This window comes from Podarcis filfolensis (assembly GCF_964270895.1).
Source record: "Podarcis filfolensis genome assembly, chromosome: 16".
NCBI classification, from domain to species: Eukaryota; Metazoa; Chordata; class Lepidosauria; order Squamata; family Lacertidae; genus Podarcis; species Podarcis filfolensis.
Window position 1 is genome coordinate 15469751 of NC_139620.1, and position 26982 is coordinate 15496732.

General features: G+C 48.6%; 1 protein-coding gene and 1 long non-coding RNA gene across 4 annotated transcripts in view; both read right to left on the minus strand.

The window, feature by feature from the left end:
* Positions 1-25802, minus strand: part of AHNAK (AHNAK nucleoprotein) — a 54028-nt gene extending 28226 nt beyond the window's left edge. For all 3 annotated transcript variants that reach the window (XM_083591966.1, XM_083591965.1, XM_083591964.1), the window contains exon 1: positions 25548-25802. The gene's annotated coding sequence lies outside the window, so the exon portion shown is untranslated. The remainder of the gene's footprint in view (positions 1-25547) is intronic.
* Positions 1415-14770, minus strand: LOC310751572. The gene is made up of 3 exons (XR_014542618.1): positions 9764-14770; positions 6613-9710; positions 1415-6465 (listed from the first exon to the last, which is right to left on the minus strand). It is a non-coding gene; the product is annotated as an uncharacterized lncRNA (long non-coding RNA).
* Positions 25803-26982: the final 1180 nt, after the last annotated feature.

Genomic DNA, 26982 nt, shown 5'->3' on the forward strand with positions numbered 1-26982 from the left:
TGGTTTCGCCCCGCCACTTTTCACCCAGTGGCACACATCGTCCTGCAACTGACCCACAACCCTGTTTGTTTGGGGGGGGGCATAGACGCAGGACCCCCTGAGCCTAGATTGTTCAGTTACTGATCTGTTGGGGAAAGCGGAGACAAAAGGACCACACCCAGCTTTGTTCCTCTGGACATAAGCCTGCAGGCTGGGTGTGATTGCCTCACAGAGATGACTCACAGCACACTCATGCACACAAACAGGCTGGATCAGAGCAAAGGGAGAGGCTTCGGCAACCTTTGTGGAGTCTTGCAGCCAAGCCAGCCCAGACATTTTAGCGACGCGCAGGCCTGGAGTTAAGAGAACCAACGACTGAAAATGGAACTTGTTTTTTAAAGCTTCTACATGCATATTCCAGGGATGCAGGTGGCGCTATGGATTAACCACAGATCCTAGGATTTGCCGATAAGAAGGTCGGCGGTTCGAATCCCCGCGACGGGGTGAGCTCCCGTTGCTCGGTCCCTGCTCCTCCCAACCTAGTAGTTCGAAAGCACGTCAAAGTGCAAGTAGATGAATAGGTACTGCTCCGGTGGGAAGGTAAACGGTGTTTCCATGCACTGCTCTGGTTCGCCAGAAGCGGCTAAGTCATGCTGGCCACATGACCCGGAAGTTGTACGCCAGCTCCCTCGGCCAATAAAGCGAGATGAGCACCGCAACCCCAGAGTCGGTCACGACTGGACCTAATGGTCAGGGGTCCCCTTTACCTTACATGCATATCCACTTTGTGAAGTGCAAGGAGTACCAAGCCCTCTGCATTATCCTCACAAAAATCTGCACCAAGTTAGCTTTCTGGCTGAATGAAGATTCAGATCTGGGTCTCTCCAAGTCCTGGTCCAGCATTCTGAACCACTACAACTCGCTGCCTTTTGACCCAGTAAAAGAAGCCCTTTCTGGATTTCCGATAGCACAACTTGCACCCCCAAAAAGACCTGTTTAGGAAGGCTTCACAAGGATTAGCCTCACAGCGAGAGGAGCCCCTCGAACCTCGTTGCTGCATAAGTCACTGTTTCTGGGTGTCCCTCCTGACTGGACTCGTCCAGAGATGCAACAGGGCACCCTCCTTTAAGAGGGTGTAGGAGCAAAATTACCTGCCTCCTGGGTGGCAACAGATCTTTGGGCCAACAAAAGTTACTGTGTTTCCAGTTTTATATCAGTTAAAAATCTAAAGAGCAGAAACTCAAGTTTTGCCTCCCACCTGCCAAATGCACGGCCCATGGTCAACAAACCACACCTTGCAAAGCCAAGTGATATAACCCTCAGCCATGTCAGTCGGTAAGTGACTAATGAACAGGAGTCTGTTGCAGTTTTAACTCTCCCACACAGGGCTGTGGGCGTCTTGCTGCCAATATATTTTCTCTCACACATAGAATTCTTTTCTTTTAATTTTTTTTTAATCTGTATTTTCCTGCAAAGCATACATAGAAAATTTTAAAACAAGCAGCAATCATTGAATTACATTAAGGAAAACAAGGGCTGCCAACAAACTTTGGTATCACATGGGAAACGAGACAGTTCAGTATCAACCTACAGTCACAATAAATAAATAATAGTGTATTTCACATATCTGGTATTGTTTTTGGTCTCATAGTTTATGTTCTTCAAACAAGTGACCAGAGACCCAGCTATACAGCTGCAAATAAAACATTTTAAGTGTGTTGTAAAGTGCAATATGCACATGCGACACTAGATGGCGACAGGGAGCTATGACAATTCAATGTATTTTTTCAAAACGTTTTTTAAAAAAGCATTTTCACAGCGTTTTGTTATATGTGTTTAGATTCCACCCAACAGTGCTTGTGGAAAGTATCCGTCCAGATAGATTTCTGAGAAGCAGAATTCACATATAAAATTTCAACTGAAACAGGCATTCTGCAAGTCTGGCACACGGCCTCTACTAGGCAGGGATGAAGATAGTCAAAATTTGAAATGTTGCTGTTCCTCACGGGGTGGGGTGGGGGTGAAGAAATCTTGCTCCCAAATGAGTGGAGGATGAAATCTGGAGCAGAAGGCACCATGTTTTTTGCACCCACCACTTTTCAGAAAAAATGCTATGCGTGCGGCATTTTGAGGTCATGAAAACAATGGCCAAGAAGTCATCACCACAGACAGCAGCAAAATAAAGTAAGAAGTAAGAAGATGACCCAGCAGTCCTGGTCAAAGTAGACTGCCTTCCCCCAAACATGGCAGTGGTTTTCGCTGCCCGAAGAACATCAGCAAAACGGCTTCACAAATTTCAGGTGGCATCTTTGGGTACAATGCCCACAACTGTCTGCTCTAAGAGCTCCTCCTTTTCCCTACAGAATCCTGGGAACTGTAGTTCTGTAAAGTGGGTAAGGGATTTCAGTAGAGGATTCACAGCATCCTTCAGCAAACCACCATGGCTAAGATTCCTAGTGATGAATTAACGCGTTTTTTTCCCAATTAAAAAAACTTTTTAATAATTCTGCTGTATGGTTTCTTGTTTTTTAGTGTTGTAAACCACTGGATATATTTTATAATACAGTGGTATGCAAGTATTTTTTATCAATAAACAAACACAATTGTAATATAGCAATGCCTAGAGTGTTAGTTTCAGCTAACAGGCATAACGAACACCTTCTTTTTAAAAATAAACCCACTGCGTCCAACACTGGGAGATATTTCTTGCGGCTCAGAAGGTGGCTCGTGGAATGTTTCACATCTGATATTATCAGAAATTATTACAAGACTCCCAGAAGCTAAGCCACTATTCATTTCCTTCTATCAGTCTGGGTTTTCCAGATATCTAATGCAATCCGAGCTGCATGGTATTTATACACTGACTAGCTTCATGGTTTGTAATAAACTGCAATAATGTATAATCATTAGAACACAGCAGCCAAACTAATGCAAGAATCACAGATATTAGAACAAGATGCTAGCAAACGCGCAGCATGCTCATGAAATACTGAGCAAATCTCAGGGTGTGGGTGACTTTATACTTGCGTGGGTTTTTTTGGCCCTGCAGAAGGACTCTAGCTTCGTGGGACAGCACGCGCTGTGTGCAAAAGTTCCATCGCTGCTGTTGATGTGTGCGGTCGAACGTTCAGGTATGCAGCAACAATAAAGAAGCCTTTTTTTCTGCTGAGAAGTCCCAGACAAAGTATTCCTCAGCATCTCAAAAACAAATCTGAATGCAGGTGCAGACTAGGATGAAGCTCTCCAGTTAAAAGGCTTGTTGGAAGTGGAAAGTCTTTGGTCGGCATTGAAAAGCAGCAGACAGCACATGTCTAATATTCCAGGGGAAGGGATTCCCGAGGGCAGGGGTGCCACCACACGAAAGGCCCAATTCCTACACAGTATGGAACGGATCTCCTGATAAGACAGCAGGAGGCCATCAGCTGCAGAGAGCAGTGATCAACTGGATATATAAGGGGTAAGACGATCTTGTAGGTGTCGTAGTCCCAAGCTGCATATACACCAAAACCAGCACCTTGAACTTATCCTAGTTGCTAATTGAGAGCCAGTGCCATTCTTCCAACAGTGGGGTAAGGTTTCGGTGATATCCTGCACCGGTGAGCAGTTAAGTTGCCACATTTTGCAACAGCTTCCAGACCACCCTCAAGAGCAAGCCCAGAGCAGAAAAAAATGGGCTAGATGCACAAAGAGTTTTACCTGGTATTTGGGGGTTTCCTGTGTCTACTGATCCAGGGCACACACACACACACCCCGCCCACCAGGCCCCAGTCTTGAAACTTATGCTGCCACATCACTGGTGGCACAAGGTGCTCTGCGAACCACTCCTAGCTTCACACACCTGCTGGCTGGCCGCATCCAGTCCCTGCTCCTTTGTACGTGTATCTAGATAATGCACACTGTTAAAAATCAGTATGGTGTAGGATGTTAAAAAAGATTCGGATCACAGAGATCTGGGCCATGAAGCTCATTGGGTGACGCTGGGCAAAACTGCGCTCTCTCAGCCTAACCTACCTCACAGGGTTGTTCTGCAGATAAAATTTGGCCGGGAGGCAGGGGGGAGATCACTTGAGTGACCGAATTGAGATGAAACACTTACTTTCATGTAATAACATTTATATAACCGCTTGATTGTAAAAAGACAACAACAACCCACACATCCCTAAGAGGGCTACATGTTGCACTTGAGTGGAGAACAAGATAAAAATGCAACAGACACATTTTCAGATACAAATATTAAGGCACGTGTTTTCAGATTTAAAAAAGTACCGCACACATTTTCAGATGAAAATGTACTGAGCACCTTTTCAGGAGTACAGGAAATAGTCCTTCTAGATGGACTCGTACGTTTTACATCTGAAACTCTCACCAAACATAACTACTGGCTACGCAAGCCAAGGGGTCCTACCCCCATAACGCCCCAAGGAATGCCCACACCCTCCCGTCTTCTATCCCCCCCCCCCGTGGAGTTCAGTGCCAGCTGCTCTGTGGCCTTGGCAGCAAGGAGGGCCATTGAGTGAGGCAGGATCCTGGCTCATCATGCCTGCCTGTCCCCAGCTTTGAAAGAAGAAACCAGCCATTGCAAGGGAGCTATGCCAACCACGAGGGCCCCGCCAGTTGCTTCTATTCGGAGGGGGGCCACGTGCTTGAATTCTCCGTATTTTTAGAACCAACTGCTTGGCCTGGAGAGCTATGAGCCGGTCAGGCTTTCTTGGGATCGCCGGGGTTATTACTGGAAAAGGGGAGGTTGCAAAACACAGCACGACATTCCCACAATGTCACGGGAGAGGGTATTCTGCGGCAGAATATCTCACTGGGCTCGAGATAGGAAGTCGTCAAAACAGGGGCCGCGTTTCTGTGGGGAAAGCCCAGAGGCAGCCCTTCCAGGAGGCAAGGGAGACACTTTGGTAACCCGAGAGTGGTGGTCTTCAAGCGGTCAGCTGTGCCCTCATACCCAGGGGCTCTGTTTCAGTACAAAGGAAGCACCCCAGAGCCCCTAGCAGCTCTGAGGTATGGCCAGTGGTTAGAATTTTGGGCCGGGACTGGGTTCAAATCCTACAAAGCTCACTATATGACACTCAGCCTGACCTACCTCACAGGGTTGCTGTGTGAGGATAAGGCAAGGCGAGAAATATCACATGCTGCCGCCCTGAGCAACTTCAAAGAAAGGTGGGGCTGAAGATGTACGAAATAAATGCATCTGCTCACCCCAAATACCCAATGCCTTAGATTTTACGGGTGGCAAGGGAGGAGGTGAATGGATCTGACCGGCACGAGAAACCCCATTGAAATTGTTTATTTATTAAAATGTATACACTCCCCCCACCCCCCGTTTTATAATGTATATAAAACAGAGAGAGAGCAATTAAAACAGATGAAAATTAAAAGATGAAAAACAAAATTATAAAACAGTCACACAAAAGAAGTGCAACTGCACACATGGCTTAAAATAACAACATCCAAGTAAAGTCTATCAACGTGATCAGATTATCAAGTATAGTTCCAGATTTGCCAGGCTTATTTTTATGCTGCTTGACTGGGGGGTGGGGGAACTATCAAAAGGGGGTTTATAAAAAAGATAAAAGAGTAAAATTATCAATAAGAAGAATCAGCAATAATTTAAGACTTTTGAGAAACAAAAAAGAACAATAGACCAAGGACAGATTAGGCAGGGAGTTCCGAAGTGCAGGTGCTGCCACACTAAAAGACCAAGCTCTTACAAAAAGCACTCTGCACATGCTCGGCAGCCCTTGATTCTTTATCCTCACTTCACGCGCAGCAGAAGCTGAGCCTTGGCCATGAAAATGATTTCCAAGGCCACGGCTTGGCAGGATCTGGGTGTTTTGCAATATCGCATAGTTCAACAATTCTTTACAAAGGCATGTCTTCGGACCCCAGGGAGGCGGCTTTTCTAGCTCAGCCCAACCCCTTGCTCACTGTTCATCAGTCTATGGAGATAACCCTAACCCTTTAATAAGGTGATAGCTGCAGAGCCGTTGGTGGGGGACACTCACACATCCCTCAGTGGTATTTCAGGTCCCTGAATTTTCAGCTTTCGTTCTTTTCTGAGGCATATGAAAGGAGAGGGGAAGGGTGTGTCACTTTACACGGGGGAAGAAGCAAAGCCAAGAAAGCAGCTATCTGCCCAGCAGAAGCACGTGGAGTACTCTCAGATTTCAGATTCCGCCCCAAGATTCTGCACTCAGGCGAACGCATTACCCTAGTGTGCAAAAACGATAACCTGCTCCTGCTACCTTAAAAGACCACCTTATTTACAATGGCACAAGCTGTCATGGACTCTAGGTCCAAGAAATCAACGTGCAACAGCATACCTGGCAAGTTGCTACAAGACTGTCCTTCATGGTTCGCAGAGAAGTCCAGGGCCCCTAACACAGCAGAATGAGCTGCGGTAATTAAGTGAAATAATAATACATACAATTGCAATCTGAAAAGCCCCCCCTCTCCTAATAAGACCATTAATTCCAGATTCTAAATGTTTTAATGTTGTATCTTAATCTTTTAAATTGTATTTTAATCAACTTGTTTTTATTATTGGTTGTTAGCCGCCCTGAGCCTGGTCTTGGCTGGGGAGGGCGGGGTATAAATAAAAATTTATTATTATTATATTATTATTACAAATGTGCTTCTGTCTCTATGCTGTTTTTGTTGCAACTGGTCAACACAGACGCCCTTTCAAGAGTTCCCTGATTCTCTTTCGGGTGGCACAGGAGGATCCCAAATGGGGTCCCCACCTTCTTTGCCTGCCCCACTCCACATCTGCATGCTGCTGCCCACCCCCAATCAATCTTTCGTTGCCTTTTGGTCTTAAGCGTCCCTCAATATCACACAACAGGATTATTCAAAAAAGAGAGAGGCCGGACCGATAAACACACCCAGACTCTGGAATGCTACGTGGGTGGAGACTGAGATGTTATGGAGTGGGGGTGGGGAGATGCAATGGAACAAAAGTCAATGTAATAGAAGACGAAGTCTTGTGCAGGTCAGTGCAATAGAAAAAAAACCCTCTAAATATAATTCTATTAAGCTTAAAAGGCGATTTAGTGCATGATCCTACAAAACTCCCTGGGAGCAGCCTCCCATTTGGGATGTCAAAGTGTGTGTTTGTGTGTGTGTGAACATTGTCCATGCTGAACTCTGTGGGTACCATTTTAGGCAGAAGCAGTAATCCCTTTATCCTGGCTGGGCATTTTTTTAATTGTTGCTGTCGTGTTTGCCGGGATGGCAGACTGATGCAATGGCTGACTTGACGCTCCAGAACATGAAAAGGGGAGATGAGATGAGCAAAATGAAGGCTGCTGTGTTCCCCCCGCCCCCGGCTAATCCCTACACCACTGCCACCACCACCAGGCGAGGCAACACACTCAAAAGCAACAGCAGCAAAGATCATACTATGGGTCAGCAAGTGAACCACATGGAGGGTGGGGAGATACCACTATAGCACTGCAGGTCGTACATATGCTTTTTGCTTCTCCTGGACGGGGGGCGGGGGGGAATACCCGTCATGGTGTCTGTTCATTTGGAGAGGATTTCTCCTTCCCAATTAGGCAAGAGTCCCTTTACAAGACCATTTGGGTTTCCCCTGCTTCTTCCGTGGTTGCCATGCCCTCAAAGAGTCCCATGGAGAGACGCTGGGTGGTTTCTGAGAGTGAAGGCAGCAAAAATAATTAACGTTGGTGAAAAAGCAGTGGAAAATATCTCCTCCTTTCGGGGCCACACGAGAGCAGAGGGAGGGCAACTGGCGGATGCAGTCCCCAGATCGTGCCCTGGGGATAGGCCTCTCTGTCCCTGTGACTCCCTAGCCTTCAAATATTGCTTCTCCGCCCCTGTAGGTTAGCCTGAGAGGATTGGGTTGGGAGTCACCAAGATGGCGCTCCTCAAGAATGCGCCCATCTCGTCCCAAACTGGGGGTGGAGAACCTGACACCTTCCAGATGCTGCTGGCTCTTAACTGTCCTTAACCACTGGCCAGGCTGGCTACTGGGGCTGGTGGGAACATCTGGAGGGCCCCCAGAGGTTCCCCATCCCTGGGACAGAGTGTTCCCAACGAGGCTAAGAGGGTAACAGTGGGGAGACAGCTTTCCTCTCCATGTCCTAGCTAAGGGCTTCCCCCAGAGACATCTCACAAGCCACTCTGGAAAATAAGGGCCTTTTCACCTGGTCTAACAAGGCCTTTCTGATGACCCCCCCCCCAGCTCTTAACTCCCTTCCTTTCAAAACAAAAAAAGAACCTCATCTGCTAAAATGCAACTGCCTCTGCATTTCAATAACAGCTAAGGTGTTATGTTATATTTCTATCCAATTTCTGCCTGGAGAAGGATGCAAGGAAGGTATCAACAGGGCTGCGTTTATTTTAATTGCAACACCGGGAGCTTAAGGAAACGTCCACATTTTCGGCAAGGGCGGGTGAGGGAGGAAGGGCACGTCATGGGACATGCGGCTCTGCCTGGTGCCAGAATCACAGGGCACCTGCCTAGGGTCACATCCCAGCCTCTGGCCTCTGCTAGCCCTCCTTGCCATTCCTGCCTCTAAACTAGTGAGCAGATGAGAGAGAGAGAGGAGAGGAAGAGGGACAGCTTCTGCTCAACATGGCCTCTTCCTCCACAGTGCAGCCTGGAACAGGAGCTCAGCAAGGCGGACCTGCAAATTATTTGCTAATTATGCAAATGAAGTGGGTGGGGAAGTTAAACAGAGGGTGCCCAGATGGAAAACAATGGCTGCTCTGGGCAGAAGAGGGCATTTCTGCAAGCGTGGCTTCTACACCTCAATTAACTTTTTCTCTAAAGTGATTAGGTTTTAGAATGCGGTTAAAATCTAGGAAGGCCAAATGGCTAGGAGGAGGAATACCTGCACATCTGCTTTCGTATCTCTGCTCTATAAGGACTAGTGGCCAGCTTGGTGCTTTTGAAAAGAAACAAAACACGGAAAGCCAGGGATCCAAGCCAAGGAATGGCCAAAATCTACGGAGGTGGCCTGCCCAGAATCAGGGCAGACCTCAGAAAATGGGACCCTATGACAAGTCTGGGTCTTATCGTAGGACCTCCTTTGCCTTGGTGAGTCCCCCAATTCACAGCCCAGACTTGGGAGGAAAATGTGCCTCATTGCTGCTCTAGCAAACCCAGGCAAAACTTTCCAGCTGTTGCTCTAATGCAAATATACGCACAACGTACCTGGCTGTGTTTAACTATATAAATTCTTTATACATCATATAAACAGGTAACTCTTTTCACATTATCTAATTGAGTAGAAGCAATTAAGGACCAACATTTAGAACAGGAAATACAAATATATCAGTTCTTATATACGTAATGTCCAAATAGAAGGTTTTGTGTTCCACGTATGTACAAATGAATCAGGTTTTTTAAACGTAATGTCCAAATAAAAGCTTTTTGTGTTCCACGTATGTCTTAGGGAATACAAGTGTCAAACGTAACAACTTTAAGGAGCAGTACCTGCAAAAGATGAACTTTTCTTTGTAATGTTCCGCATCTGCCTTTGCAAAGTATGGTTGTTGTATACAGCTGCTGTGAGCAGGTATCAGACAAAGGATACGAAAGATCTTAACATGTGCCTTTGCAAAATATAGTTGTTGTATGCGAAAGAACTTAAATGTGACAAGGATATAATACCTTGTTTCACCCTGCCAGGCTTCGTCAGCCAAGCATACTCCTATTTTGTGTATCAGAGACATGGAACGAGCGATAGTCTTGGTTGATCCTGGACCCCCTGTTAAATGCTCAAGAACTCTGGCTCCGTAAGAAGAGCCCAACAACTTTGGCTCCCTACAAAAAAAGCTCAACAACTTTGGGTACATCACTACTGCCAGTTGTTTTATACTGTGAGTAGATCGCAGTCTCTTGGGAGCTGGACGCGCCTGCTCTAATGCACACCTTCCCTTTTGAAGGAGAATGGCGACCCTCCAGTTATCTGCTTAATTCCAGGCACAAAAGCTTTGCTATCTCACAGCCTCCTCCTAATTGCATCAAATTCTTCAAAGCTTCGCTATCTCACAGCCTCCTCCTGATTGCCCCAAATTCTTCCCTTTGACCCAATTCATGTCGCAAAAAGCCTCGGGCTGAGATATGCTTGCATTCAACCCTCAGTCTTGCCACCCCACAGCTTGCCTTGGCATTGTACAAGGAGTCCTTTATGCTGCGTCTCAACACCCTGGATCCACTCCACAGAGACTTCTGGGCATGGGCGAAGTTCTGCCTGCCTGCCCCTTTTTGCCTTCCAAATTGAGGCTGCAAAACTTGCAGAGGCAGATTCCTTCTCCTCAGTCCCAGCCCTTGCAACTCCTCGGACCGGGAGATGGAAGAGATAAGAGGGTGCTGAGAGTGAGGTTTCACAGGCCTGGTTCATGTGAAGCTAACTTATTCGGGGCGTATCAGAGTATTGTTAAGTCTGGCTGGAGGCAGGTCTCTGGCTGAAAGTGAGGTGCTTTTCCCGCCCACTGCTGCCTGATATTCTTTAGCTGCAGATGCCAGGGACTGAATCTGGGAGCTACCACTGCACTGCAGACCCTACCTTCCATCAGGAGAGGCAGCAATGGCTTTAGAAGAGGATTGGACAAATTCAGGGAACAGGAGAAGACTATTGACTGCTACTAGCCAGGATAGCTGTTCTCGTATCTCCAAAGTTGGAGACAGTTATGCTTCTGAGGACCAGTTTGCCGGAAACTGCTCTTGTGTTTGGGGTTTCCCATCTGTTTGGCCACTGTGAGAACAGGATGCTGGACAAGATGGGCCACTGGTCTCATCCAGCAGACCCTTCTTACATTCACATGTCTTCTACTCCAGGGTCACTCTCATGCTAGAAACTAACAACAACAATCCCAGCTCCAGTCACTGCAGGAATCTCCCAGCCTAATATTAACATATTTATAAAGCCAAGTGTTCAAAGAGGTTCGCACACATTTCTCCTTGTTGCAACCTTTGCACCAATCCTGCGAAGGAGATCCGTATCAATATCAGTATTGCATAACAGAGGCTGAGAGCAACACCTTAAAATTCCTGTAACAACGTCTAGGACAAACCACCGAGCCAGATTTGCAGCAGGAACTGAATTCTGAAATCGGAACTGCCGCTGTGCTAACCTGTACAGATTAGCAAAATCAGGAGGTTGCACAGAGAATCCTTAGCTGAAACACAAACAAGCATCTAGTCCCTTATGTCTGTGGATGAAAGGCAGGCATGGTATCTTCACAGTCAATAAGTTCTGCCCGTTTCCCTCCCACCTGCCCCCAAATCAGACAATGCTTGGGTTTCTCAATAGTTAGGGTGACTATCCTCCTTTCATCTGCATGTAAACAAGATTTTGCATCCCCAACACACACGTGTTCCTTTCAAAGCATTTTCTCCAAGGCACAATCTGACCTGACCTTCTGGGTGCAGTGGGTGCCGGTCTGTATGGTATGTCAACCCCTGCTGTTTTGTGTTGGACTAATTGTAAGTGGCAGCAACACAGAGCAAATGTTACTATTGCTGGAGGGGAGAGAGAGGTACCCTTCTCTGGGTTGCAGATATAAAGCAGAGAGTCTGCAGGCAGCCACCCCACACACACCCCGCCTCCATCCTGTCTGGTTGTTAAACGCTCCCCCCAGAAGTAATCAACATCCCTTTTCAGAAGCACTTTGGGGTTAGGAATAGGACTAAGCGAGTGCAGCTTAAAATCCATATGCCACTTAACTTGAGGTATATTATTCAGAAATTCCTGCCTTGGCCCTTAGTGCCCCCCAAAGGAAACCATCAAATGGGCTACATCCTTTGGTGGTCATGCTGGCCTCTTGCTAAACTGACCTCCTGATCCAAAACCTACTAGGAGCAAAGAGAAACATATCTGGGGCAGCAGGTTGGTGGCTGGGACTGATATGCCTGCAGCCCAATGATCCCTGTGTATCAGGGACAGCTCTTTATTTTCTGATACGTCGCAGTTGTCTCTAGTTCACCTCTGGAGGATGCCTCTGAGAAACATCAGCCCCCCCATCCCCCTGGCTCCACACATATTCCACCCCCGAGGGAGGGAAGGATGGGTGCGTTCACCTTGCCTCCAGCGCAGTGGTGAGGAACCTGCGACCCTCCGTATGTTGTTGGACTCCAAATCCCATTGGTCCCAGAAGCCAGCATAGCCAGTGGTCAGGGATGATGGGAGTTGTAGTCCAACAACTTCTGGAAGGCTGCAGTCTTCTCCCCATCCCTGCTCCTTTTGAACTGCTGATAACACATTGCTTGGCTTTCACTGAGGATTTACGTCCTGTCTTTCCCTCCAACCAGTCTTCCCAGCTGCTAACTCCAGATACACACCCACACAAACCCTTAGCAGGAGGGATGTGGCCATCTCCAAGCTCTGATCGGTGTCATATTCCAAAGCACAGGGAGATTCCTAGCTGTCAAGAGACCATTTCCTAACCCTTAGCTCTCACTGGTGAAAGCATGCATGATTCACTAGCAAACTGCCTAATAAAACCAGATGCCATTAACAATATTATAGGGCAATCATGTATTTCCACTGTATACTGGAACATGACAATAAAGCCCCTTTTGCTTTTAAACTACTGCAAGAACAGAAGAGGCAGAGAAGGCACATCAGCCCTGAGTAACAAATGGAGGATGAGAAAGAGTCAGGTGCTGGTCACGGGACTGAGAACAGGAGGCTTACATAGGCATGCCGCAATTTTCACATTGTCAAACATTAAGAGGGTGTGACTATGCCCTGGTATGTTTCCTCTGCAATCTTCTTGTCTCACTATTATTCACTGCTGAGATTTAATAACGCCTGTTTTATGAGTTTTATGTATATGTTCTGATGGCTATTTGACATATAAAACAGATGGGTGGGGGGGAAAGAATCAGTCAGCAAGGACAGACTCTTCTGACCTAGGACCAAAAGGTCAAACACTGTAATCAGAGGCTGATTTGCATCTGTCTGTCTCGGGAGACAATGGAGGAGTGTGCCTTGGGGGGGGGGGTGAAGTCAACCACTGGAGAGTTACAGCACCTGCTGTCACTGTGGAGACATGTTTTTGGGGCAGATGAAGGCATCCAGTTCTGCTCATGCAGGTGGACCATGTGGTCCTCGCAGCAGTCATTCCTCCTCTGGTCACTGCTGTGGACGTATGACCCGAATGACTGTCTCCAGGCACTGTGGTTTATCTGCAAGGGATTCCCACACAAGCCGAGTTATCATCGCCAGCCTTCATGTTGCAATTGCAGACATCTTTGTAACGCAGAGCTGGTTTTTCATCATTGCGTTGGTCATTAGCATCACATTCTTCCATACCCTTTCAGAGAGGAAAGCCATTGCCGTAGCTGCCTTGCCAGTACGCTTGTCCAGCTCAGCACCAATGGAGAGATTGCTGGTTACGGTGGAGCCCAGGGAGGCAAACCATCTACCACCCAAAACATGAGGTCATCAACGCTTGATGTGTGGAGTGTTGGTGACAACCTGACCCAGGACGTTGGTCTTTGTTAGGCTGATGGAAAGTCTGAACTCCACAGGTACCGAGTTTTGTACACAGTTGTGAGAGGGAGAGAACCTGCACACCTGGCCAGTTGTGCCAGCGAAATTAGGCACAATTCAGTCAATGCACATATATTGAGTTGCTTAGGTACATCATCTGCTTCTACCTGAGCAGGGATGGAAAACCTCTGGCTCTCAAGTTGTTGCTAATCTAGAACTCCCGTTGTCCCTGCCCACAGGCCATGTTGGTAAACTGAGAATCCCAACACCATGTGAAGGACCATGGACTCCCCATCCCTCATCTATTTTCAGATTTCACTCACCTATGAAGCTCAGTGGATAGTTTTGCTGGGGGTCAGTCATTCTGGAAGGAAAGAAGGAAGGAAGGAAGGAAGGAAGGAAGGAAGGAAGGAAGGAAGGAAGGAAGGGACACACACCATCAAGACTAGATGGATATTTGGTCTCATGCAAGGGCTGTTCTGATTAGATTCTCTAGATTCCAGAAAACTGCACAAGATCAGAGTTTCTCTGTTCTCTAGCACTGCAAACAAAAGTCACATAGACTTAAGCTTTCCATGCATCTGCACTGGTGTTATTAGAAGTGCTCCAAGAATGCCGGGGGGGGGCTGCTTCTGAAGCAAGGACAATCTCTTGTACTGAGGGGCCACCTTCCCCGGGACAAGCAGGATCCTGTTCTCTTCCCCATTCAATTTCATGCCCCTTCTGCTCCAATCAGAGCAGGGATTGAAAGGGTTGGATTGTGTAGAAGAGGAAGAAAATCCTGTCTTTGTTCCACTGGTGATCCAGAGCAACACCAAACCATAAAGTCATATGAGCGGCATTGAAAATTCAATTAGGAAGGCAAAGAACTTGCCAGATACATTGGCTTGGGGGCACGAGCACCCAGAAAGGAGACAAAAGGGAGTGGGTGTGCATGCATGGGAGAGAGAAAGCATTTGCAGCACAAAGGAAAGGCTCACTGACCGTCCGAGTTGCACAAAGTTGGGACACGAGCATGGACGGGAAAGGAAAGCAGAAATGCTGTTCAAAGCAGGGAGGTGGAGGCACAGTGTGTTCAGAAGCCCATGTTTCCCACCACCCTCTTAAGGCTGTTGGTTGTGCTGCCATTTTTGCACTTGGGTGTAGCAGCTTCCCATATATAAAATGCATGTCACTAGCAAACGGCTAGTGATCGCCGAAGAATTGATGCTTTTGAATTATGGTGCTGGAGGAGACTCTTGAGAGTCCCATGGACTGCAAGAAGATCAAACCTCTCCATTCTTAAGGAAATCAACCCTGAGTGCTCACTGGAAGGACAGATCCTGAAGCTGAGGCTCCAATACTTTGACCACCTCATGAGAAGAGAAGACTCCCTGGAAAAGACCCTGATGGTGGGAAAGATGGAGGGCACAAGGAGAAGGGGAGGACAGAGGACGAGATGGTTGGATAGTGTTCTCGAACCTACCAGCATGAGTTTGACCAAACTGCGGGAGGCAGTGGAAAACAGGAGTGCCTGGCGTGCTCTGGTCCATGGGGTCATGAAGAGTCGGACACGACTAAACGACTAAACAACAACAAGTCCTGAAAACCTAAACTACCTTACAACTGTAAGAGCTATGTGGGCAGGGGATTATTTTTCAGGGAAACTGAATAGGGTCTGAGAAAGGCTTTTACTTCTTCTGGTGCAGGAACACCTCCTTCAGTCGCTGCAGTCAAACAGGTTCAGTAGGTTTTGGATGCAGTGCGAAAAACCAGCCCTGCAAGACCTTTTTAGCCAGGCTTTAAGAAATGAGAAACAAAACCCTGCCTACATGTGGGAAGCAGCGAAATGGGATGACCGGGAGGGGGGACGCAAGAACAGCAAGGTATGAAGACCCTGGCCAACAACTTGATTGAGATTGAGTGTGCGCCTTAAAGAGGTGTCCCCTGGAATCCTCTGCTGCACTCATGGGTTCCACCTTGGCAGGCCTAGAGTACACAGACACACGCCCCGCAATCAATTCACACACCCATACATCCCATTGGTATCGTGGAGACCAAGAACACATACCCAGCCCTTCCGTGCGCACATGCTCCTCTGCGATAGCTGACTGTACAATAACCTGGCCAGACACATCCCAGGCTCCTTGGTTCCACTGACTTGCCCTGGCTTGTCCCCTATTGAAGCTGCTGAGCGATCTCCAGGGCATGAACAGGCCCTTTTGCTGGTTCCCCTTTGTCTTGTTTTCAGGTACTGGGGGAACAAGCCCAACCACTGGCACCTTCCTCGCCACCCAGCTCTTCACACCTACTGTGTTTGGGCAAGCCCCAAAGAAGCAAGGGAGATCAGGCTGATAATGATATTTAAAAAACATGAGAGAAGGGGGAGGCCAGAGCAAGAGAAGTGAGCAGCTTTTGCCACTCCTGTTGCCCCCGGGGGCTGCAGCAGGCTGGGATCTGGCATTCTGCCTGTGCCCCAACCCTGTGACACTCCAATCCTAAAATTCTTGTGGTTGTGTCTCCTCCTTGCATCACCTTCACATGAAGCAAACATGGTGCTGTGTGCTCCAGTCTTTGTGAAATTGGGTCAGACTGGCCTCCAGATTCCTTGTGTCCTATTCCAGACCCTCCCTAAGCCGATTCTAAGCTCATTTGGGCTAAGGAAGCTTCCTAAAGAGCAGCAAATGACTCCTGTGTCCTGTGTTGAAATTTAATTGTAAGGCAGAGAGATCTCTTTATGAACCTAAGAAGATCCCCGCAGGATCAGGCCCATGGCCCATCTAGTCCAGCATCAGGTTTTCACAGTGGCCAACCAGATGCCTGGGGGGGGGGGAAACCCCAAGCAGGACCTAAGCACAAGAGCCCTCTCCCCTCCTGCATTATCACCTCTGGCTGTATGGCATAGCCATCGTGGCTAGTAGCCATCAATAACTCTTTCCTCCTCCGTGAATTTGTCTAATCCTCTTTTAAAGCCATCTAGACCGGTGGTCATCACTGCCTCCTGTGGAAGCGAGTTCCATAGTTTTCTTCTTTTTGCACAGTGCAGAGAAAGTATTATGTGTGTGTGGGGGGGGGGGTGTTTCCCACATGCAAAACTAAACTTCAGGTCATCCAACAAAACTGACGGGCTTAAGATTCAGGACAGATAAGAGGAAGCACTACTTTGCAGTGCTTAACTGTTCCTGCCTAAACCAACCTAGTTGCTACGATCAGGAGAGATGGGTAAAGAGAGATGGGGGCTTTTAGATTGTGGTACTCCATCTTGGAGGGAGAAGTCCCTTCCCCGAAAGGTCCACACAAAAACGTTTTCGTTCCTCCAATTTATCTTATTATAGATCACTTCGGTGCCTTGTTTTATTGTGATTTTGCTTTCAAAAACAATTTGTTGTTTCGACTTTGCATTATTTTATTGTAAGCTCCAGCAAAGCTACTGAATGCCAGTTGCTGGGAGTCAACAATGGCTCAAAGCGGAGTAGGTGGGTGGGTGCCTCTGGACCCCACCCCCCTTTGAAAGCTTCCCACTGCCTGAAACAGATCGCTGGGATATATGGCCCTTTGGCCACATTTAGCAAGGCTCTTCTTACAGATTGCCAGTATCCTTCTGTTAAGGACAATGGAGGTTGAGAACAACGCCATTATCTTCTGCTGAAGTCAGAGTCTTCAGTCCAGCTCTCAACAATATGCACTTGCAGCAGGAATCAAGCAGCTAGCTGCCTTTATCCTCCCAAGTTCAGTCAAACTCCAGCAGGTTCCACCGACCCAGCCTGCCACACGTCAAAGAGAAAGATGCCTTTGGAGGACTGAGCAACACACCCACAAAGCTCCCACAGTGCATGGGCTGGTCCCTGCCTCTCATTCCAGAGTCACCGGTTAGGGCCGCGCAGATCTTTTATCTCAAGAGGAGGAGGAGGAGGAGGAGGAGGAGGGTGGTGCTTGCCTTTCCCCTGCCAAAGTCTAACTGCCCCTCAATCACCTACGTTCACGGAAGAGGATCTTTACTGTCTGCCTTCCTGTTTAAACGATATCCCCTGCCCATGAATTTTTATTTATTTATGTTAGATTTAAACCTCGCCCTTCCTTCCAAAGGAGCCCAGGAGAAATGGGGTGCAGAGGAGGGAAAGAAGAACAGGATGACGATAGAGACGCCAGCGAAACAGCCCCAAAGGCTGCCCATCCGCAGGCAGATGAGAAGACATTCTCCCACTCCAGAAGGCAGGAGGGGTGAAGTTGCACAGAGCAGCAGAATCACAGAATGGTAGAGTTGGAAGGGACACCCAGGGGTCATCTTGTCTAACCCCCTGCAATGCAGGAATCACGGCTAAAGAAGCCCTGACAGAATCAGTAACCCCCACACCGTATGCCAGGAGAGGGCTGTGAGAATGCTCACATAAATAATGACACCCACCCAGCCACAAAGGAGGTTGCCCACTGCTTCTCTGCCTGATCAGGGCTTCTGCCTCCATCCAATCAGCTTCTGCCAGTGGCAGACACATTTCCACATCAGGTCAACCAGATAATTAAATCTCACACAATCACTTCCAACCCAGAGATTTAGCAGAATTACCCAACCCCAGCCAAGGCTTCCCGTTGCATCTCTGCATGACTCACAGCTGTGGGAAACAACGGCACACTTTTGGTTTCTCTTGTTTTTTTTGTCCCAATAGCACCCTGGTCCAATCCAGAATGCATAAAGAGCATGATCCCCTTCTGAACACGAGGCTGCTTAGGAGCCATACTGAATAAATCCAAAATTACGATCTGCTGGAATTTAAAACCACATATATTTGACAGAATTTATTTGTGTTCTCACAGAAAGCCATGGAATTGGGTCCAGCACTTGACCCTCTGAAAACTCTCCTTGCACTTTTCCCCTTTGTAACCATAAGGGCTTGGTTGCTAGTGTTAAATGAAACCAAAGGATGCTGAATGTGCGAGTTCAGTGTGTCAATTTCTTCTGTATATGATGCTCACACACAACACACCAGAGACTTGTCCACAAGGTTCACATTTTAAAAGAGCCTACTCAAGGCCTAAACGGATGAAGCTTGGAAGACCAGCATGTGCATGTATCATATTTACCTAATAGTAACCCAAAAGTTACTGGAGCAGAGCAGCAATGGGGAGAGGCGGTTTTATTCCTTTACCTGCACCAGTTCCCAGTTCTAAATTTCCATTCTGCCCCCTGCCCCGCAAGCTATTAGAGCAGTAGCAGAAAAGATATGGGTACCAATAACCAGGAAAGGGGAAGTTTTAACTGATAGCATAGAAAAGCACAAGAGCCAGGGGCGGCAGGGGCGAGATCTTTCTATGGGAAGCTGACGCGCTTGGAGCTAGAACAAAGGAGAGTTGGCAGCTGTCAGTCAGGAAGCTTGGAACCTCACAAGTCTTCAAAGAACATGGTGGAGGCTCTTGCTCTGCCAGCCAGTTATGCCCAGGGCCGTCTGCGCTCTGCACTCTGTACTGAGAGAAGCAGGATTTTGCAACACGCATAATTTTGCATGCTCTTTCCTTTTCCATGAATATATATGGATGCATGTAATGTGGATGCCCTAACCGCACAAAATCTTTTCCCCAAAACCCCTCTGATATTTCAGTGGGCATAGCCCAGATATCTTCAAGAATAGATACGCGCAACCATTAAGCTAGGAATTTGGTGAGTTTCTTTTTCTTTTCTTTTTTTAAAAGGAAAGCTAAGATTCTTCAGGAACTTAATTCGGCACCCAATACTTTTGGGGTTTTCGTCCTCTAATATTTCATGGAATTCTGGCCTAACACACTCTGGCTTAATTTCGCTGCTCTCAAAAGTGTGGAGCAAAGCCACAACAGACCTCATGGATAGTTCTAAGTTTAATTCCCATTAAGGTGGATGACATGTGTCTGGGCACTATCTCTCCAGACTTGGGGTGGGGGGAGAGAGAGATCACCTTGAACCATAGCACTCAACCCCTGTCCCCATACAACTGCAACTTGCAATTGGAAGAAGCCACTCCAGACACAAGCGGACCGCCTCAGTAAGAACTAGGCTTAAGTTTGTCCGTCCCTTTGTCAATTATCACACTGTCAACAAAAAGCCAAATTGGTCTTGCAGCTGTTGGTTTTCTAACTAGGCAAGGGAAGCTTCCTCCCCTCCCCTTTTCACCTTCGTTCTCGTGTAGCAAAAGAGGAGCAAGGACATGAGGGTCACAGGTCTCTTACACACCCTCAACAAACATGTGAAGTGTCCCAGAACTGCAAAAAACAGGTTACTGCCTTTGATTAAGAGGACGAAGGGATGGGTGTATGGGAGGCTAAATTGTACAGAGCTGTTTTCAAAGGCAGGACTTTGTGTGAATGCTGAGATTTTGGAGAACGACAGGGGCACAACGGATGGGGGACAGAATGGGGACAGTTAAGAACAGGATTCAACTACCTGACAGTCCTGGCTTTTTCTTTTTTAAAAAATCAAGTTTCTAGTCCTTATAGTTGTGAAATGTATGCTTGAAAGCGTGTGAGCTGATGAAATCTCAAGAAGCCGGAGGGGCTGCTAACTGAAACTTTTTCTGAAACGCCAGTGCCCTTGCCCGCTCACCTAGTACCAGCAAAACCAGAATGATGCAAGAGTCGAAGTTATGCAAAGCAATTATGAAAATGGATTGAATTCAGATGATTTTTAATGGGTTACTCACCGCCTCGGCTGAAGGCTCCACCATGCTTCTGAAATTACTAACAGGGACCAGCCTGTGCTTTCTGGATTTCCCAAGAGCGACGTACAACCTCCCACTTTTCCTCTCTCTCTTTCTCTCTTCCACACCCCATATCTTAGCCCCACCAAGGCAATGTTCTCCTCCATTTCTGAAGCTGAAATCCCAGGCGCCTTTTGCTTTCCATTTGTCCTTCTCGTTCAGGATTATTCCACCCTTTTCAAAGACAATACCAAACTGGCAAGGAAACAGATTTTCTCCAAAGCAGCATCCGCAAAAAATCTTGGACAGGAATCCTGGAAGGACCAGGCCTTTGCAGCACATTCTGAGCTACGTTTCCTTTAGGAACATATGAATTAACTCCACGTCTCACGTGCGCCAACCTCGTGAGCAGAAACGCTGCCGCCGCCCTTGCAGAGCAGGGATGTCCAAAGGAACTCAATTCTCTCCCCCCCCCCAAAAAAAGAGGTTTTTGGTTGGGTTTCTTTGCTTTCTAAAGTCACCTACAACTCTCTCCCAGAACTGAGAAGGCACCCCACTCCAAAATCCACAGCTGGGCAACACATCTCTATTTAAATCAGCCAAACAGTTACAAAACAGTGTGCAAACTTTTGAGTTGTCCAGATGAGGTTTAAACTTTGAGATCTGCATTTGAACTCAGTCTGAAGATGGAGATTGCAGACTGATTTAGCCTTCTGCTAGGTGCTTGCAGGGATCAGGTTACACACCTAGGATTCTCTTTGTTTCAAAAAACGCAAAGCCAGGCTATTACCCAGATCTGCCTCACACCGTATAGGAAATGCACAAGTTCCTGGTTAGGCAGAAGTAGAAAAAGAGAGCAACATAATAGCCTTTACATTAGGAAAGCCAGAGATTAATTTTGGGTGGTGCACTAGCTAAAAGAGTCGACCAAAGCCAAGTTATGTAGTACAATGGTACCACTGGTTACAAACTTAATTCTTTCTGGAGGTCCTTTCTTAACCTGAAACCATTCTTAACCTGAGGTACCACTTCAGCTAATGGGGCCTCCCGCTGATGCCGCTGCGCGATTTCTGTTCTCATCCTGAGGTAAAGTTCTTAACACGAGGTACTACTTCCGCGTTAGCGGAGTCTGTAACCCAAAGTGTTTGTAACCCGAGGTATCACTGTATTACCTAGCAGCTGGCAGGCATGCAATCCTCAAAATGCAAAGCTTCTCTTCAGGTGGTCGAAAACCATCCTCCCTCTGGTTGTCGATTTGTCCCTGAACAGCGAAATTTGGTATTGGGAAGACCACGTCCCAAAACGTACACTAGCAACCTGAAATAATTGCAATCACCCCCCCTTTTTTTTAGAAAGACTCCAGTGGAAAAGACCTTCTTTCGGACCCTAAAGTAATGTTAACCTTCAAAGTGGTTTCTCTCTCTCTCTCTCTTCTCCCATTGCTTAATTGTGCCCTCAACAAACCCTTGCAGCAAAGGGACACATGGTGAAAGGCAAATTAACACACTGTGCCTTGAAGACCAGGCCAGGAACCACCTCATGAACAAACTGGAAGAAGGAATGCAACACAGGCCTTACCAGCCAGGAAGGTGCAAGGTGGACAAGGCAGGGAAGCTGGAAAACACAGAGTCCCTTTCAAGAGCTGAGGGGAAGAAAATGCCAGTGAGGGGGAAAGGAAACGTTTGCGGGGGACTCAGCCAGGGCTGTCTTCAGGTTGATTTTTAAGCCTTCTTGTCCTGTCCTAGCCATCTCTTAAATCTGCTGTCTTTCAATGGGCGCTTCAAGGTCCCGCTTCTCACTGAGGTGGTAAACTTCTGTCAGGGCTATACAGCTATAGGCTGCGATTTATGTGACTGAATATGTGCCCATGCCAACAAATAAAGCCCAGTAATCAGGGAGCATCCAGTCAGCTGAGCCCTCACCTGCAGTCTAGTAATAAAGGCACAGGGTTGGCTACTTGAGGACTACTAGGCCTCAGAATAGGGCAAGAGTGGGGAACATGGGGCACTCCTGATGCAGCTGGACTCCCAACGAGGATGACCAATGTTCAGATGGGAATTAGATGCCAGCAATATCTGGAGGGCTCCCACTGGCTGCCCACCCCAACAAAGCGTCATGTCAGGAGTTGGGAGTTTTTGAACTTGAAGTTCTCTCCCTCCCTCCCTTACCAACCAAGCGAGCCGCCCCTCCACAGCCCCCAAAGTCCTCAGGCCAAAGCCCTAGCTGACCGACTGTGCCTCTGGCGCCAACCATGAATCTTGCCATTTAAAAAGAGAATTTGTTCGGCCTGCTAGCCTGGCCAAGACACCCCTTGGCCTTGCTTTGTGTATGGGTCACTTTTCCTCCCCCCCCCCCAAACTTGGTTCACTTGGGACATTTGGCCTCTCCTCAAAGACACTTTGAAAAGTGGGGTGGGTGGAGAAAGTGTCTCCACTCCCGACCCATCAAAGCCCCTTTTCAGAGCTGTCCATTCCAGTGGAGACTTATAAGGGAAACCCAGCAACTTTTGTGCTAGGAAAGCTTTTGGGACGCCTGCCACGCAGGACAAAAAAAGGGGGTGAGAGTTAATGTTCAGTGTCAACTAAATTCAAATAAACTTTTGTGGTTGTCGTGGGAGCTCCAAGCGAGCTGCCATGGGGCCAGGAACTGCTCCAGAAAGTGTCTGGGGGGTTAGTGCTGCACCAGGCCAGAGTTTGCTTGCTGCAGATGTGCCACGCCCAAAGGAAACCCATGATCCAGCAACCACGGTGGTGGAGGAGGAAGAAGCGACAGAACCAGTATGCTCCGGCCTGCCCTACCTGCCAGGGCAGAGGCCAACACCCTTTTCACCTAACCAAATCTTGGCCTTGCCCAGAGATACAGAGCAGAACTGAGAGCAAAGCTGGGTGTCATTGTGGACCCATCTGTGGCTCTGGAGAGCCAGCCAGGAGGAAAACAACAATCCTGGATGAGAAGAGGTGGAGGAACTCCCCAACAAGAGTGGACTCTATAACAAGATGGAGATCTGTAGTGGCCCCTACAATCTGCTAGGGGAACCATGTCTGCTACAGGACAAGGATGTGGGGTGCACAGAACAAAGGTGGAGGAACTTATTGCCACTGTGGATTCCTATAGGGTGGGGCACAGAGCTGCTCAACCGCATAGCCCAGGGGGCACAGCCTCAGAAATGCACATTTCTATAAATCTCCCCAATGGGCCCCTAAAAATTAAACTCACCAGTTTTATGAAACAAGCACTCCCCTCAGCTATATAAACTCCCACAGAATTATTTGCAGCCCCCTAGATCAGACACCCCACATGGTCCCATTAAAATATCTGTGTTCCTAAAGAGGAGAGTTGGCTGCAGAGGGAAGAGAAACTTTCGTAACTCTACCCCCCAGAAGAAACACATGTCTTCAAGTCTGTCCCATGGATTTGTAGACACTTCTTCAAAGCATCATAGAATAGCTTACCAATAGCTGTGCAAAGGCCCCTGGCTCACCTAGAATGCCCCATACACTGACAGAAAATAGTCTTCTTTATTGAAAACCTCCCCAAATCTCGCCCTGCTCCACAACTCCACAGCTCCTGCTGTCAAGCCACGTGCAAAGTGCTTTCCCTCAGAATCATAGAGCTCCCAGATTCCCCCAGCCTCACCCCACAGAAAAGCATGCACACAGCCAGTTTCTGTGGAACTTCACTACCCCTCCTTCAAGGCGCCTCCACAGACGAGACCCCCCCCTACTTTGCATGCAACGTATTGGCTCTTTTGCCCCTCTCTCCTGCTTGAGAGAGATCCCTTCCTGGACTCACCCGCCCCCCCTCAATCCCAAATTTTGGAGCGGGGCTCAGCCCCTCCCTCCCTCTGCCAGCTAAAAAGCCTGCTTCGCATTAGTCAGTCTTTCCAACCACCGCATTCCAGAGGCAGCTGGAGGGGGGCCAAGTGGGGGGGGGAGCGGCAGGGAGGAGCTTCCCCACCTACTAGAGGGCCAGCCCCGGACTGAGCCAGGCGAGGCGGCCGCGGGGACGGACGGCCGCTCCCTCTCCGGCGAAACGACGCGCAAAAGTTTGAGCCCAGGAGGAGTCGCCGCGCCTGTTGCAGGCTGGATCCGAAGTGACATCCAGCGCAAGACGCAAAGCGTTCCCCCCTCCTTTTTTGCACGCGGATTCGTACGTGCAGCACATTCCCCATTCTACAGATCGCCAGACTTTTCTCGACAAGCAATGCGAAAGGGAGCCACTCCGAATTAAGCCAAGAGAAAAAATACTCTCGGGAGGGAAGTGGAATTTCGAAGCCCATCCAGCCCCTAGAAACAAACACACCCTTGGGACGGGGGGGCAGAGATGAGCTTTGCAAAAGACTGTGCAGACCTTACTCCCCCGTAATCCGAAAGAACGCAAAAAAGGCGTCATTCCCTCAAAATTCAAAAAGTCCGAAGAGGTTGGGAGGGGATCTCTAACACACACCCACCCGTTGATTGCAGCCGCCCAATCTCCTGAGGGTTGCACGCCTTCCGATCTGCAAACTGGATGCCACAAAAAGAAGTCACTCCGGAGTAAGCCAACGCCTTGACGGGCATGCGCACCAGCGTCTCGTGCAGCAACCCAGGGGGGGACATCCGAGCTCCCCTCCATCAGACTCACCTCCGGACAAAACCCTACTTCCAAAAGCACCACCCACTCGCATCGCCCCTCAAGCCCCCCCCCCAGCCAACTAGCCCAACTAACGTTGTGTAAACAAGCCGATGGTTTTCACACACACACACACACACACTTGTGGATCCAGCCTCCCACTTGTGGATCTAGCCCCGCTCCTACACCAGGTCTTGCTACCCCCACTTCTCAATGGGCACCCCTCCCCTCAAAGTACGATAGGGCGGGGTCACACCCAGCGGAAAGCCCTGGACTTTCTCGAAGTGAGAGGGAGTGAGTGGGTGGCTCTTCTCCAGAGTCATTTCCATAACTTCGGTTTCCAATAAATACGAATCGGCACAGATCCCGGAATCTCCCCCTCGCTTTGTCACCTCTCCGCAGCCGAAACCGATCCGGTTTCCACGCGCATCAAAACTTTCAAACAACTTTTCCATCAACTTCTCTGCAAAAAAAGGGCTGCGGAAGCTCCGCCACCCTCCCGCCTCGTGTGCCAAGGGCGTTGCCCAGAGGTGCCAAGGCTGGACGGGGGGGGGGGCTAAGCAAACAGAGAGGGGAACCCTTTTCGACAAGGCACAGCTTTTAAAACATACAAACTTTTTGAGGAGGAGGGGGCGCTTGAGGGAGACTAACTTGTGCTCTGCAAAAATGTGCCCAAGTTTATTTTCAAGTATGCAGGAGGATTGTGGGGGGGGGGGGCGAAATTAAATAGAGTCCCGTCAGCCCTGGTGAGGCTGTGGCCGTGCGATGGGACTACCAGACCCCCCCTTTCCCGGCCCAAGCTGACCACCACCCCCCACTGCCTGCCCGCCCGCCCGGGTGGTACCTGCGGGTCCGTGGCCTTCAGCTGCCCGGCACGGCCATGCCCGGCTTTGTCCCGGTGGCTGCTTCTGCCCAGACCCCGATCCTGTCCTGGATTCCTGGAGGCGGTAGCTGAGCCCCGGCGAGCAGGCTCTCTCGCGTGGTATCCCTGCCGCAGGAGCGCACCGAGTGGGCAGCACCCAGTCTAGGGCTGGGCTCTTGTAACTCTCAGCCCGGGATGGGTGTGACTCTCTCTCTCCGCTCGCTCGCTCCCCTTCCCGGAGCTGGGGAGGGAGGGACCAAGCCAGGCTCAGAGGAGAGAGAGAGAGAGAGAGAGGCAGCGGAGCAAGCTCTGCCCCCCCACCCCGCTCACTCTCAGAAGAGGAGCCTGCTGGATCAGACCAGTGGCCCACCTAGTCCAGCATCCTGTTCTCACAGTGGCCAACCAGATCTGCCTGGGAGAAACCAAGCAGGATCCGAGCGCAAGAGCCCCAGTTGTTCCCAGCTAGCAGCCATTGATAGCCCTCTCCTCCGTGAATTTGTCCAGTCTTCTTTTAAAGCAATCCAAGTTGATGGCCCTCCTGTGGCAGTGAGTTCCATAGTTTAACTATGTGCTGCATGAATTACTTCCCTTGCCCCCTCCGTCCTGATTCTTCAAGCATTCAGCTTTCATGGGATATCCACAAATTTTGGTGTTAGAGAGAGGAAGAATTTTTTCCCTCTATCCGCTTTCTCCCTGCCATGCAAGATTTTGAAAACTGCTATCACGTCGCCTCTTTACTAAAAAGTCCCCAACGCTGCAACCTTTCTTCATGGGGGAGCACTCCACCCCTAGATAATTTTGGTTGCCCTTTTCCTCAACCTTTTGCAACGATGCAATATCCAATTCTTCTCCAAAAGGACAGTGCCAGGATGGAAGGCGGGGGCAACCTGTGGGGGCAGCCTCCAGGTCTTGATGGACTTCCAGCAACCAGCATGCCAAACGGTCAGGGATGAAGGGAGCGGCAAAGGCAACAACCCCCAACCCCTCTGTAAAAGGGAGCCCTACTGGATCAGGAGGACAAAAAGGCACATAGGCCAGCATCCCATATCCTCCCAGGGAGGTTAGTCAGATACCTCCCAAAGCAGTAGATCCCCCCTTCATGTCCCTCAGCAACTGGTGTTCAAAGGTAGACTGCTTCTGAATCTGGAAGCTCCATTTAGCTATATGACAACTAGCAGCCAGCGTTGGTGGCTCTTCTCCTCCACCTATTCCATAAATTTGTCTCTGACCACCTTGCCATATTCAGGTTGCCTCTTCCTAAATTCTGTAAAGTGTTATATATGTGTGTGTGTGTATGTGTGTGTGTGTAAAATAATAATAATAATATTTATTATTATAATATATAGGTAAAGGTAAAGGACCCCTGACTGTTAAGTCCAGTTGTGAATGACTCTGGGGTTGCGGTGCTCATCTCGCT